Source organism: Bidens hawaiensis, unplaced genomic scaffold (genome assembly GCF_021521415.1).
Source record: "Bidens hawaiensis isolate Kalapana, Puna unplaced genomic scaffold, B.hawaiensis_p1.1 tig00008636_1, whole genome shotgun sequence".
NCBI lineage: Eukaryota > Viridiplantae > Streptophyta > Magnoliopsida > Asterales > Asteraceae > Bidens > Bidens hawaiensis.
In genome coordinates, this window is record NW_027491624.1 from 468,281 (window position 1) to 484,165 (window position 15,885).

The 15,885-nt window shown below is 40.7% G+C and overlaps 2 pseudogenes across 1 annotated transcript; one reads left to right on the forward strand and one right to left on the reverse strand.

Annotated features, from left to right (window-relative positions):
* The first annotated feature begins 1,643 nt into the window (after window positions 1-1,643).
* Window positions 1,644-3,025, forward strand: LOC143529683 (uncharacterized; annotated as a pseudogene).
* Window positions 3,026-5,593: 2,568 nt separating this feature from the next.
* Window positions 5,594-11,476, reverse strand: LOC143529685 (microtubule-associated protein 70-5-like; annotated as a pseudogene). The gene is made up of 10 exons (XR_013134710.1): window positions 11,380-11,476; window positions 11,206-11,291; window positions 8,207-8,272; window positions 7,952-8,122; window positions 7,672-7,842; window positions 7,234-7,389; window positions 6,997-7,143; window positions 6,291-6,843; window positions 5,749-5,897; window positions 5,594-5,684 (listed from the first exon to the last, which is right to left on the reverse strand). The product of XR_013134710.1 is annotated as a microtubule-associated protein 70-5-like (transcript).
* Between the last annotated feature and the right edge of the window lie 4,409 nt (window positions 11,477-15,885).

Below are 15,885 nucleotides of genomic sequence, written 5' to 3' on the forward strand. Positions count from 1 at the left end.
ACAATAGGATCCGCTCAAACAAGTTTCTTTGATTCCAGTTAAGGCACACATGATCACACCCCTCACAAATATATCACTCCTCTCGGTTTAATATCTGGACCAACATAAAATGTGCTAGCATCTCTCTGCCCTCAATACCAAGTATGAACACAAAGTAATAAGCTTGTAAGCCAGTCATATCTCCACCCATTAACCATTGGTTGCATAATGACGAGGACTGAAGGTTTTGCTGTGGCTATGACTCGGGTGTGGAATATGAATTATTTAGTAACTTATGGTGGATGAAATCCAATTGATTCAATCTAAACAAACAATCAAAACTAATGAACTAACTGCTATTTATAACAAATATTGACTCTTTTTGAGTTTTTCTGATTTTTTAACTTTTTTTTTCTTTTCTTCTTCTTTTTTTTTTGACAAGCAATATGATGCATAACAAATACAAGATAACTGAGACATATGTACATTGTGTAATATGTTCTACAAATTGAATGTAAACTATCCTAACGTAACGTACCAGATTTCATTAAACATGGTTAAAATAAAAGGCTTAGGCTAACATGGCTAGTAATGTAGGGTTCAAATAAACGAAAGGGAAATTGGCTCAAGATGGGCTCCTAAGGGATAATATAGGGTAAGGAGTTTTATTTAAGTAAAGCCTTAATGTGTGGGGTTTCTACAATTATAGTTCTCCATACAAGTGGTAGTATTAAGATCTCGACATACAAATGACAAACAAGTTCTAGATATCATGAACATACTGGTTACACTCATATGACATGTGTATTCATGTATATAATAATATGTGTATTAAATATGGCTAACTCACGCACACATGGGAGGAAATGGGCTGCTGATATGAAACATGTGTACATGTCCCCTTGACTTGTTATCTCCGTCTAAACGATCTCATTTTAATTTTTTCTTTTGAAAAACATTTGATGAGAAAACTTTCGAGAAGCTCAAAACAGACCATGACCAAAGACCTATAATTTGTGCACTAACAACAGTAATTAACAGTTAACAACTTCGGTTTTCGTGCACCGTCGACCTACCTAAAAGACAATAAAAATTTTTAATTTTCCACCGTCCCCACCCTTGAGGTTGTGCACTACCTAGACAATCAATTTTTTGTCTTGAAACACCATCTTCTCGTCGTTTATTTTTCGGGCGGGCGCCCGAACCTGCAAATTCGCAAACAACACAAATAAGTACCAAATACAACGAATTTGCATGAAGTTTCCAATAAGTATGGGGTTAATTCGATGCTAAAAGATGTACATTTTGTTTTACATCAACGGGTTTTGTTCAAAAGTTGTCTGAGCCAACAAATTTGGAACACGTGACCGGTTTTTGTTGGCTTAAATGAGACCTGCCAGATTTGGTTCAAAACTTATCTTTTCCGATAGTTTTGGATAGACATTTATAGAATTATTTCAATATTTTTAGACCATTTGAGATTTCTGTCTTACAAATGGGCTATTTAGGAGGCTAAACCCTGTCAATTATACACTTCTGTCTGTGTCGACCAAATAATACTCGATAAGGTTTGTGAAAATGGCTTACACATACGGCTTCTGTTCTTCACCTTCCACTCCACTCACCCAATCCTCCTTCAATCCAGAACAGCCCCTTAACTCCGAATCACCCAAATTTCACAACAAGATTCAGTTTCAGAAGTAACCCACAATTTATCAGACCCTCAGACTTCTAAAAAGAAAAATTACATCTGGGTTAACCCCAATAGCCCCAAAGCTTCAATCTTTAAGCAAAAGTCTTACGATTCCAGGTACACTAATCTTACCCATGTAGCGGAAGCCTTGAATTCTTGTTTACCAGTTCAAGAAGATGTTTTTAGTGTGCTGGATAGTAATTTAGGTGGTAGGTTGGTTGAGCAAGATGGTGTTATCATTCTTAATCATATGTCCAACCCGATAACTGCGAGGATTGTGGTCTTTGCCCGGTAAGGCGGTGGAGTGGTTTGAGAAGATGCTCGTTTTTGGTGTTCAGCCGGATGATGTGACTTACGCGGTGATGATTTATTGTTACGGGAGAGTCGGGAATTTTGACATGGCGTTGAGGTTGTATGACCGTTCGAGAACGGAAAAATGGCGGCTTGATGCGGTGACGTTTATGACGATAATTAAAATTTATGGGACGAGTGGGAATTTTGACGGGTGTTTGACGGTTTTTGAAGAAATGAAGGCTCTTGGTGTTAAACCGAACTTAGTTTGTTACAATACTTTGTTGGATGCTATGGGACGGGCTAAAAGACCGTGGCAGGTGAAGTCGATTTATCAGCAAATTTTGAGTAGTGGGTTAACACCTGGTTGGGCAACGTATGCTGCACTTATACGTGCGTATGCTAAAGCGCGATATGGTGATCCGTTCAAAAAGTTAACCCAAGGCTTGGTAACTTAATTGAGGTTGTAATGGATTCCAACATTGAAGATGAAGCTTTCAAGAATGAAGCTAAAGAAGTAATTAGTGAAGTGGGATTGGATGTAAGGAAAGCATATTGCAATTGCTTGATTGATTTATGTATAAATCTTGATCAACTGGAAAAAGCTTATGACTTGTTGGCTTTGGGGATTAATCTTGATATATATAGTGACATACAGTCGAAACGCCTACAAATTGGTCTTTGCATTTGAAGAGCCTTTCATTAGGGGCAGCATTGACCGCGTTACATATATGGATAAATGATTTGACCAAGGCTTTGGAAGAAGGAGAAGAGCTTCCACTGTTGCTCGGGGTCAATACGGGCCATGGGAAACACAAGTATTTGGATAAGGGTCTGGCGGGCGGGCTTGAGGCCCATTTGAAGGAGCTAAATGCTCCTTTTCATGAGGCTCCTGAAAAGGCTGGATGGTTTTTGACCACGAAAGTTGCTGCCAAGTCATGGTTGGAAGGTAGACGCGATGACGTGGCGGTTGCATCTTGAGTGCTGACTAGACCGAGTATGAATCACTATTCTATTTCTTAACCAGCTTAAGTTTTGGATGATTCTACTGTTGAGCTTTATTTTTTATTAGTGGATGTTGATTGAGGCTCAGACTGATTGTCTTATAATTAATAATATTGTGAAGTCTTTAAGGGGGTGTTTATATTTGCGGATTAATAATCTTATTAAGTTTTTTATTATTGTATGTTTGAGGTTTTTTTTTCTTTACTATTGCAACTAGGGGTGTAAACGAGCTTGAGTTCGGATCGGTTCGAGCTCTATTTCTAAAGCTCGAAGTCGCAAGCCTAAGCCAAGAAGGTACGAACGAAGTGATGGGCCCTTTCAGAGATAGGGGGCGGCTTTCATGTGCACAGTTTGCTTGTGCCTTAGGCAAATCTATCTTTCTTAGTTTCACGCTTGCCTAATAAATTGAACTAGTAACCGTCCCCGGGCGTTGCTGTTGCTGTGCCGGTCATCGTTGATATCAAATGATAAAACAACACGTACATAATATTCAAATGCATTACACGTTAGACAGAATTTTATATAAAACACAATAAGGTGACCAATAAGCATCTAGTCGAGAGTGTCGCCAAAAACAACACACACCCCTTCAAACCTCTTTTATGCTTTAACATCAAAAGGGTCTACATAAAGTAGTGCTATACTGTGGGAAGACAATAAATTTGTTTCATACAGTAATATTAAGATGCAATAAATAAATTCATATACAGGATAAAACTTAGCATATTTTCTTGTTGTAGACTGAAAACGCTTAAGGCTGTGATTGACTATATTGCTGCTACCATCCCCCATGTTGTCACCGAATGTGAGTTAACACTGTCATGAGTTCATGTGCATTTGATACTTGTTAGTAACTAATCCAATTCTCGATTCAATAGCAATACTTCAAATATATATATGTATATAAGTAATTTTTGGTAATTAGCTTACTGTTCAGTGCCTCCACTGTAATCCACATGGGCCATAAACGACAAAAATAACCACGAAAGGTACAGAACACACTCCAAAAGATGTGGACTAAAACTAAACTAATTATAACTAATTAATACAACAGAACATAAGCCAAACAACCTAACGTGTAGTCCTAATTATGTGTACGAAAACAAAATAAACAGAGCGTACCTCAAGCGACCTAATCTTCACGACAAAGCGCGAGAGATGAATTTAAATACCTGTACAACAGAAAAAATGTTTGAATTCATTGTTCCGTCCAACCTTGCAGCATAATCTGCTAGGAATACCAGGTTAGCGCAGTGACAATCAAACGTACTGATTATCTTGTAATATGTTAAAGTACCTGTTAGTGGTTGATCATGTTAGTGTGTGCTGCCAAGTCTTCATAGTTGCATAAGTTGAAGTACCAACAAAGGACAAATTTCCAGGAAAAATGACCCAGAAGTTGGTTCATAGGATACAGGGCCCAATCACAAAATTTACGTGTTAACTGTGAGAATCAAATAATGTAATTATATATACAACATAGTGTAATTATAGTGTAGTGTAATTACAGAGTAGTGTAGTTACACCACTTGATTCTCAAATTTAGCACTCTAATTTAATTTGGACGTTAACTTTCCCCAATATATTAAATAAAAATTAATTAAATACTAGGCTCAAGCTTGTTTCTTAAGCAAACTTATTTTTAGGCTAGAGCTCATTTAAGATGAGCTTGTTTTGAGCATCTAACGAATCGATCTCGAGCACTTGGCTTATTCGCACTCCTAATTGTAAGTTATAGTTGCATTTAAAACATGCATCCAAAACTCCCCTAATAGTGATTGTAATTTCTTAGGCAAATTCCAGTTAAACTTTTAAGTGGCTTTACTTTCATTGAAAGCATATTATACCTTGACGATAGACCGCCCAACCATATATAATTTGCTTGCTTCATGTTTGACCTTCAATATATATAACTAATATAAGTCCCCTTTATAAGAAGTCAACCTATAGGTTTATGCATTTTCAATTTAAACTGGAATTATTATCTGGTGATTGACTATTATATTTGTTATATAAAATCAAGAGAAACTAAAAGTCAACAGGTGATTTATTTATAAACCCCATGCGAGGTTCTTATGCTAATAAATTTGACTCATGAAAGTCAACCTTATCCTTGAAAACTAATAAGCTAGGAGTCAGATTGAAATTACTAAACAATTTGTAAGATGCTCTGCACGTTTGTTGCCTTAAGCTTTGACCTCTTTACTACATATATGCATATATATAGCAGCTATAGATGCATATATATATATGAAGTAAGAGTATTGAGGTGTAGCATCAGTTTTGCATCATGGGTAATTGCATTAATCTTATGCAATCTTCACAAAAGAAAATTAGTGTTCTTGAGTTTAACGGAGGAGAAGAATATATAAATCTTGATATACAATCGAAATCGAGGAAATCAGAGGTTAAACACGTTGGATGTAGGTAACGACAGAAAGTTAAGGTTGTGCTTACTAACACATTAAGGATAAGGATAATACCAAACATCATAAATTAACTCACTCCAAATTACAAAACAACAACCTTAAATGTTCAAATAATATATACATATATTTCCATATAACATGGATTGTTATAACTTATAACTTATAATCTGATGGTAATATGCGTAGGGTATAATTATCACAATAAGTCTTCAAGCCCCAATGAGTCACACATCACCCCCTTCACACTAAGATGCTTTTGCTGCCCTGAAAACTGTACAGTGAATACTCTATTCGTATATAATTAAAACTAATAATAAGTTAATTTTAATCGCGTTCAACGATTAATCATACCTCTTGGAGGCGTTTAAGTTCCTGACTGGTTTCTGTTCATCTGTCTTTATGGATGCTACATTCTTATCTTTTGTGGCTGCTTCTCTTTTCCATTTCTTTGACTCTACTTCTAGTGCTTTTAGCAAGTTTTCAACCTTCTTCATCAACACCTGTTTTTTGTTTGCTTTTAGAGATTTATACGTTCATTACGTAACACTAAATTATTGCGTAAACAAAACAAACAAAACAAAAAAAAAAAGCAAACATAAATCGTGTAATTATTTGATAATCAGTTTATTTTTCAAAATTTCTACTTTTTAAATACAAATTTGTATGTTATATGCCTAAAAAACGTACCATCAAACTAATTTGTACATGTGTTTTTAAAAGTTTTTTAACTGTACACCTACATGTGTGTAGATATGTGTAGGTAACATAACCTACACGTTACCTAACGCATGTGTTGTTTCTATATATAAACGAGAAGTTTGTTCACACACACATATATATATGTGTGTGTGTGTAGTGAGAGAGAGAGAGAGAGAGAGAGAGAGAGGGAGAACCTTGTTTTCTTCATCTTTTGCATTCAAAGTGGTGTCTTTCATCTCACAAAACTTCCTTAAACTAATAACCTCTTTCTGAAGTTTATCATACAAAAACCCTGAGACAACATCATCACCATCATCTGTGAAAGTTTTGGCAGTTATCCTGTCTTCATCCTTAAACTTATCAAACTTCAAACCACTAGCATTTTCAACAACCATTTCATTGTTTTCCTTTTCATCTCTGTCAACAACCTTACTTCTAGAAGCCCATCAACCTTTTCTAACCATATTATTATTATTAATATGTTTTGTTTCAGATTCAACGTCTGGTTTTCGTGAGCCCAACGACGAACCCCGTGGCTGTGATGTTGATCTCTTCCTTCCACCGTTGCTTGACAAAATCCCCAACATTTGAGTAAACTTTTCTGACTTTTGGTGATCCACAAGTTGACTGCTTTAATCCGTCTTCAAGTGTTTTGAGTCTTAGCTTCACTTTTTCTTTAAGTTGTGCTTCGCTCTTTGAAGTTCTTTCTGATATTGTCAATTTGTCCCTTTGCCGTTGCATTTCCTCCTGCATGAAACAGAAATAACTGATCTGTAACCAAAATAACTATTTGTTTTTTTGTTTTTAAAACTGAAACCGAACCAAACCAACAAAACTCTTTTAAGACTTTTCAATTCTTAACATATTTAACTTGATATAAAATAATAGTTTGGTATGTGCCTGCATAAGCCTCCTTTCTTCCAACCATTGTTTTACAGGCATAACTTTATCTTTCCCATCTTTCCATTCATTAGCAACTGTAGTTGCAACGCGATTGGCTGAAACATTTGCTCTTGCTAACTCCCTTTCCAGTGTTCTTTTCTCCTCCTAAATAAAAGATTAAGAAAACTCGTGATAAGTTATATAACCTAAAGGTAAGTGAGTTTGTAACGGTTTCTATCAAGTAAATTTTAGTACTTGAAGTTCAGAAATCTGACGCTTGTAGTCACGAATAGTGTTTGCAGCCGTTCCGCCTGCAAGAATAGCTTCCTCAAGTTCTTTGATCGTTTCACTCAGTTTTTCGACCTCTAAAACTTTTTGGCGGTTTGCTTTTTCTAAGATCTTGTTTTCCTCCTGTATATGTAGAATCTATATATTAAAACTTGCTCCATGTACAACTAAATAAGCTTTATTTACAACTAGAAGTTGCGTATCTCTTCTTTGTTTTACATATCAACCGTTTATAATTTTTTAATCCCTTATGTCAGTTTTATGTTAGAACCAGTTCTGGCTTTGGTCAACAAAAGTCAAAACCGGTTTTTGTTGTAAAGAAAATCAAAATTCTTAGCAGAACTATTCTGAGTTGACCCGAACCAATGTTTTGACCCGTTACGTGTAATAAAAATTCATCATTGCCTGGCAAATCTCGATTCGTCTTTGCAGCTCAATATTCTGATTCTGAACCTCTTCAACAATCAAAGCTCTTTCCAAAGCACTTGTTAGTATTCTCTCTGCTTCCAGCAAGGCTGCTTCTTTTGACTTTGTATGTCTTTCTAGTGTCTTTTTATCTTCCTGTAGGACTGCAATCTAGTATACAGCATACAAACACAAACCTTTAATAAAACGAAAAGAAAAGACAATGGCTACGGCTACGCTATATTTATTTGTTTTATACGAAGTATGCGAGTTGTTGTACCTCGTGTTTGTACATTCTAATATCGGCCTCGAGAGGAGCCATAATGGATTCGATTGGCACTGAATCGTCATCCTTTTGATTCGCGTGCACCCTACGAAGTGTTGCTTCGGCTGCAAATTGTGCTGCTAGTGCTTCTTTCTTCTCTGTTACTAGTTTCTTGATGTCTAAATTCTGAATATTTTATAAAAAGTAATGTAATTTAATTGATTATGGAATTTTAAAAGCATCATACAAAGATGATGGATGATAATTCACCTTTTGTTCAAGAAGGCTTTCGGTGTTCCGAATCTTGTTGTCTAGTTTTTCTACCATATTTCCCATCTGCAAACAACACAAGTATTCGGACCATGTTATATATTACTTGTAACATCCTAAAATTTATAATGTTGAATAAAGAAAGTTACGTTTAGTGATTTCGCGTTATTAATTAATTAATATCGAGTAAAGAACGGATCATGGACTTAGATTAATTGAGATGGGTTAAATGAGAATGGGCCTTAGGTCCATGGGCTTTAAGGGATATAAATATCCCCTAAACCAAGCTAAAACCCTAAACCCTCATTTCATTTCCATCTTATTCTCTAACACACTCCAAACACATACACTACACCATATTCGGCCGAGAGAGAGAGAGACGTCCAAGACCAAAATCGAGCCAACCATTATTAAATCTTCTATATACGAGATAACCAAGCAAACCGCGACCACACCGAACGTATAAAAGGTATGTTCTTGACCTTTAAAGTTTACGTTTTATTGAACGTTTAGCCTTTTGAATGTCCTTAAGCTTAAAGATCCAAGCTTTATAGTATATACGGGATATATATACGACCGAAAATGGTTAGGGAACGTTAGTGGGTGATGTCGAACCATAACAAGGGTATTAAAATCGCCAAAATGCTTGATAAAAACCAAAACCCGTAGCTGAACTGGGCAACTTCGCCTGCGAACTGGGCAACTTCGCCTGCAAACTGATAACTTCGCCTGCAAAAGCTTAACTTCGCCTTCAAAGCTTAACTTCGCCTTCAAAGCTTAACTTCGCCTACGGCCAAGTTCGCCTAACTGGTAACTTCGCCTAAGGCCAAGTTCACCTAATTGATAACTTCGCCTAAGGCCAAGTTCGCCTAATTGATAACTTCGCCTACGGCCAAGTTCGCCTAACTGATAACTTCGCCTAAAGCTAAGTTCGCTTAAGGTTTAACTTCGCCTAAAGCTAAGTTCGCTTAGAAAATAAGTTAAAAACCTAATGGAAAATGTGTTAAGACAGTTAATGGAAATAAAATTTTTCCAAGCTGACCTGGCAGCTCGACCCCAGCCAGGGGCTCTGCCCCTTGGACCCTACTAGGGGCTGCCGCCCCTAGACCCCGCTGCCAGGGGCGCTGCCCCCGGACCCCCGTTCGTTGTGGGTCATATAAAGATAGAAATACAACATGGGTAGTAGTAGTTAATTGATACGTGTAAATATTATACAGTTAGCCGTGCACAGCTCAAGAAGGGAATAACTATTAACGGAGAGCGTAACAGGATTCAGGTGAGTTTCTAGCCCCATTTATGTGTTATGTTTTCCGGGCTGTGTGCATACTCGATATGTTTGTTAATACGCTTATCCTAAGAGATAAGTGTATGCCTTATGTGAATAATGTGATATGTATGAATGATGGCTTGACGGTACGTGAACGATCTTTGGATATTGCACGTACTGTCAGGTTGTAACGCTAAGTATAAGGTAAGTATGATATGTATGCTTATGTGTACGAATGTGATAAAGTTAATAAAAGAAGGAAAGGATGGTTGTATGGTTACAAAGAGGGTACCGGGCCCTAATAATACGCGAGGTATGATGTATGGTTGTATGGTAACGAAGAGGGAATCGAACCCTACTAATATTCGAGAACTAGGGAACCGAACCCTACTAATATTCGAGGAAAGAGGGTACCGAGCCCTAATAATACTCGAGGAAAGAGGGTACCGAGCCCTAATAATACTCGAGGAAGGAGGGTACCGAGCCCTAATAATACTCGAGGAAGGAGGGTACCGAGCCCTAATAATACTCGAGGAATGTAGGGCGTAATGCTCTTTATAACGTAAGATATGAAAGTAAGTTAATACAAAAGAAAGTATGAAAGTATGAATGAAAGAAAATAAGTTTATGTGTATTGTATAATGTATGATTAACTAGAACTCACTCAGCGTAGCTGACTTTTAGTATGCACGCAGGTGAGTAGGATGAGGCAGCTCGCTTGAGAAGACACGTGGCACTGAATAAGAGGCTGGCATCGGAAGACTCAAGACGTTTAAGTTTAATGTTTCGTTTATTTTGAAAGACAAAATGATGATTTAAGACAAGACGTGTTTTGTTATGAAATGTTTTATGAAAGCTTTTATATTCCGCGAATGTTTTAATTAACTATGATATTTAGAACTGCGTTTATGAGTAAATCCAACACGAAAGTAGGGCTACCGGTAACGGGGCCTTACATTACTTAATAGTGTTCGTAAATCATTGAAACCGGCCAAAGCCAGTTTGAGATTTATGCAGATCGATTTACGGTTCGGTTTTGACTGTTTGACTGTTCTGAACATTTTATCATTTTTGGGATATGCAACTATATATGTGTATTATATTCATTAAACACTATTTTTAAACTTTAATAGAAACTAAATTTTTTGAAAAAAAATCAAAACCACCATAACGGACTTGTCAAAACTGCTAAAACCAGCCGGTCCTACCAACCCTACATGTTGTGTTAATTGTTCTTTAGGAATTGCATCATTTTTAAATTTTTATTACAAACTAACAATTTTATTAGAAAAAAAAAGTAATAAAGTTTGGGAGCTGTTAAAAAAGTAATTTATACAAAATATTGTAATTCAAGTATTTTAGTTTGAATGTGCAAAAATGAATTAAATTCATAATTAACAAAAAGATTTAGCCACAAATTTTTTATTTTGGACCAAATTTATTTCAACCCAAAACTTTAAAGCCCAAATAATAAAACCGAAAAAAATTGGCCCAAACAATGTTCAAAAACTTAAAAAATGATTTTTTTTTTGTTTTTTGTCCGGTTGTGCTTAAAACGAACTAAGTGCACCGCTAGTCAAAACGGATCCCTCAAAATGCTAACCGGCCGGTCCAGCACCCAACCCAACATGTTTGTTTATCGCTTTTGAAACCATATCTAGCAGTTTGTCCTATTATTTTCGTCATAACTGGCCAAACCAGACCGTGAACAAACGCTCAAATGCATTCGCACCTCTTCAAGTGATTTTTCTTTCAAGGCATCAGCAGCTTTCATGGCCTTGATTTCACTATGAGCAAGCCCCAACTCCCTATCTTTCTCTGCAATACAAACCAACCAAAAAAACATCAATTCGCAATCGTCGTTCTCGACCAACTTTTCTAAACAAAACACAATAGACTCACTCACCTTTAAGCAAGTTGTGCAACCTGTTGAGCTCCAGCACAACAGGGTCAGGTTGAGCAAGAAGCACACGCTCATGACCAAACTCTTCAAATCCCACCATTTTTTTGTTTTTTTTCAAAATGCAAGATGAAGAAACACTAATCGACCCCGGGCAGATTACGGATAATCTGGGGGTTAAATAGATGTTTCCCACGAGGGTTAGTTCCGGCAAAGATGGTTGTTCTTCTGATGACCTGCAAAACAGACACCGTGAGCTCGTCACTGAGAAGGGGGGGTACCTCCTTGTGACCACCCTCCGGCGTGAGAATCAGACTAGATTGCTCTTGAATATAAGTGTATATTTAGAGAAATGACTAGAGAGAAGATGATAATATATGAAGATATCAGATGTGATCAGATATGATACCGTTCCAAGGTATTGGAGTATTTATAGCCGAAGGTAGGTTTCCAAGCAGGTACAGCCGGCTGAATAGTATTCCTGTTCTACCAACTGTGGGCTACGCACGTGCCATGCTGATGGTTGGTGGGTAGGCAGCGGCTGATAGTGACCAGGCCGGCTGTGTACTATTCCTTTTCCACCAACTGCAGGCTATGGACGTGCCCCGACAGGGGTTGGTGAGTAGGCAGCGGCTGATAGTGACTTTAAGTACTAGAGCGTGCTGCCCGTCGTACTGTTGTCAGTGAGCTGTCGTAGCTTTAGTCAGATCTTTTGTCCATACCTTGGCAGGTACAGTACAAAAGATCCTCCAGTATCGTACGGACTGGCTCATTTGGGCGGGAGTATTCCCGGCTTTGGGCGGGAGTGTTCCCGGCTTGCTCATTCCTTCTTCAGGTGACTACTGAATTATTTGAGTTAGTGCCTTGTGCGTGTAGCCTTGCTGTGCGGGTTGCCTTCCCTGATGGCTAGTATCCGTAGCTGCGGGAACAGGCGGAGTACGTCGACCATTGGGAGGCGTTTCCTGCGAGAGCAGCTTGCGTACTGCGCGTAAGGACGTCGCGTCTCTGAGCATGGTTGGTCCTGCGGATCCAGTTGGTCTTTGCGCAGACGTCCCTCGAGTCTTGCGAGTTCAACTGCGCAGACGTCTCTTCGAGGTGAGTCTTGCGGGTCCAACTGCGCAGACGTCCCTGTTTAAGGAGTCTTGCGGGTCCAACCGCGCAGACGTCCCTGTTCAAGGTGAGTCTTGCGGGTCCAACTGGGCTCTGCTGGGACCTACCTCTTCAAGTCCCCCCAGTCCAATGTTATTCTCATGAATTGTTAATAAGTGAGGTGAACTTTTGGACTTAAGCAAGGGGTTTTGAAAAGGGTTTAGTTTTAAGGTTTTCCATGGGGATTCTTCCCGCGGAAGTCCTAATGTCACGTGCAGAAATTCCCGACTTTTCTGCTTGATCTTTGGGTATGATGCGGGTAGGTCTGTAACCTCCTCGCAAGTCAGGAGCGTTGAGTTCCACTTGTGTAGATTCTCCATGAGGTTTTGGTAGTTTTGAACATAGTGATCAATTATGTTAAACAACCAATTCCATCTTGGAGCTTCAAACAATCTAGTTCCCAACGTTCCCGCTATGCGGGGATGTTATTTCCGTTTCCGCAAGCATGGCCCAGAAGATCCTTCTTGGTTTCAATTCCCTGCGGAGTGCTAAGTATGTGAAGGGTTTTGCCTTGACACTGTACCCGCACTCGTCTTATAGTTACTTTACTTCCAATGTATTCCTGGCGTCAATTCCCTGCAGGTGCTAAGTATGTGAAGGGTTTTGCCTTGACACTGTACCCGTACCCGTCTTATAGTTAGTTGGTTGCCGAGGTATTCTTGGCTTCAATTTCCTGCAGGTGCTAAGTATGTGAAGGGTTTTGCCTTGACACTGTACCCGCACCTGTCTTATAGTTACTTGGTTGCCAAGGTAAGGGGCATAGTCCCGCTTACTTTTGAATCTTTTTGAATCTTTTTGAAATTCGAAGAGTTGGTGAAAGGATAAGAACAGTCCAACTGTTGAAGGGACGTCAGCGTGGTCTGACGGTTTCTTCTGACAGTTTCAGGACGTGCATGAAGTTATGGCGACGTGACAGTATATGGTCATTCCAGACGCTTTTTCAGGCGCGTGGGCGCGAGTTTTCGGGCGCGTGGCCGCGAAGTTTACGGCGCACGTCCTGTCGACAGCTGTTGTCAGCTTGCTTTTTCCACGTGTCATAGTTTCATTGCACCTGCGCTTTTCCGTCTCTCCCGCATTAAATTCATCGCATTCATTGCGATGAGTATATAAAGGGAGGAGAGGATGCATCTCAATTCGCAGTTTCACTTCTTCTTCTAAGCGATTTCCGGCGAATACTCTAACTTTTGTCGAGCATTCTCCCGAAATCGTTCTTCTTTCCATCTTCCAAAACATGTCTTCCATTCGTGATCCTGAGGCTATTGCCGAGGAGTCCGACGTGTACATCGAGAACCCGACGTCTGACAAGGACGATAAGAGTACTGCTGGGGAGTGCCAGTGTGCTCTTTCCGTCGACGTTTATCAGTACATCGTCAGGAATTTCATGCTTGAGCCTTTCGAGCCTGAGTTTCCTGAGCCTCATCAGACGGTGTACGATGCCCCCAAGGGCAAGATAGGGGTATATGCTGCATTCTTCGTCTATGGGAATATCAGGTTCCCATTGACGAAGTTTGTATACCGTGTTTTGGAAAGACACGGTGTGCACCTGACGGAGGTACACCCAATGGCGATCGCCAAGATCCGCCATTTTGAATGGGTGTGTCTCATTCTGGGTGTGGAGCCCCATGTCGACCGCCTGATGACCTTCTACTCCTGGAGGTGCATCCAAGGCTTGTACACCTTGGTCACCCGGATCAAGGGTTTGAAGATCTGTGCTACCGAGCGCAGTCTTCGGTCTTGGAAGCGGGAGTTCTTCTACATCTATGCCCGTGTCGTCCCCATAGCGATGACATTCAAGAACGGGAGAGCACTTCCGAGCCTTCACGCCTCCAACTACCAGGAGGCGGAATGGTTTTCCAAGATTTCCCGGATCCAGACTCCGGTTTACCGCTTTGCGGAGTCCGGGATGGTTATGCTTGGGATGAGTCGGGTGTGGAAGGATGCCGGGGCAGAGGCGCCACAGATTCCTATCGTCCTCGAATACGGTTTGAACTCTATCCCTTACGGTATGCTTCATATCTTTTTGCTGATTTAGGGTTTTTCTTCTAACTATTTCTGTTTATTTTAAGAGGGGAACAATTTGCAGTCGCTTCTGCAACCGCGTGAGAGCGGTGGTCCCGCTCGGCTGGGTACTCGTGCTCTCGACGAGAACGAGTTGCCCATCTTGGAGCAAACGGCGGATCGGTTTGTGGAGGTCTACCCGCCGGGCCACGAGATTCTGAGCGCCAGGCGGCCAGGTAAGGGATTATTTAACCCTCGCCCACTCAATGCTCAAACCTCTGCTGGAATTCCTCTAATTTTGTCATCTTCTGATGAGGAATCCGCAGATGGTCCTTTCTTCGCGAGGAAGAAGAAGGCTGCTGGCGGGAAAGGCAAGGCGAAGGTTGCCTCCGCCGATCAGGGCAACCGGTCTGACTCGGAGACCGAGAGCGAGGAGGCGGCGGGGAACCCTGGTGGTGGTAAGACCACTGTTCCGGAGGTTGAGACAGCTATTACCTCCGGGCAGCCCAGTGCGACGACGGTGACCGGCGTGAAGAGGCCGGCTCCATCGGGTTCGTCCCCGCCTGTCAGAACCTTCAAGCTCAAGAAAACTCGTAAGTGTAAATTAATCTTACCCGCAATTCTTTCCGCCATTGTTTTTAATAACTTGTCTTCATGCAGGCGTGGATGGTACTGCATTCCAAAGTGATGCGGGGAGGAGCAGTTCTGGACCCATGACGGTAGGTTTGGTCAACCTACCCGAGGCGATAACCCAGGCGGCTACGCCTGTTTGCAGTATTGGTTCAGTTGCTCATCCTGTTGAGGCAACTGTTCCAACTGTAACATCATCCCCGCCGGCTGTCAGTGCGATCTTCACGGAATCCTTCACTGAGCCGGCGGTGATTGTTTCCGCGGGCTCCTCCGCAGCGGCGGCCACGGTTGTGAGTTCACCTCCAGTGAGTTCACCTCCGATGGTCTCTACCGCGGCGGCTTCAACCGTGCCTCCGGCACCGGCGACTACCTCGTCCCCGGCCGGTTCAGCAGGTATGTTCGGGGCTTCTAGCCAATCTCTGTCTCCTTCCCATCTGCCTGACCTCTTGGATGGTTATCCGTTAGGTTCGGGTGATGGGTTTGGCAGCTACCGGCCTGTTGTCGACCCTACAGGTGCGTAGGGTTATTTTGGCCTTTTTATATTTTTATCATCTTTTCCTAACTGCCTTTTTGTTTTTGCAGTGTCGGATTCGAATGAGGTGTATGTTCCACGGTGGAACATCCGCCGGGGAACAACCCTTCGGACGGCTGTGGACTGCGTCGAGTGGGCGCGTCACGCGGCCCCAAGTGGCGCGTTGGTGGAAGCCATGTTTAGCTACCAGGAGGGTAGGCTGA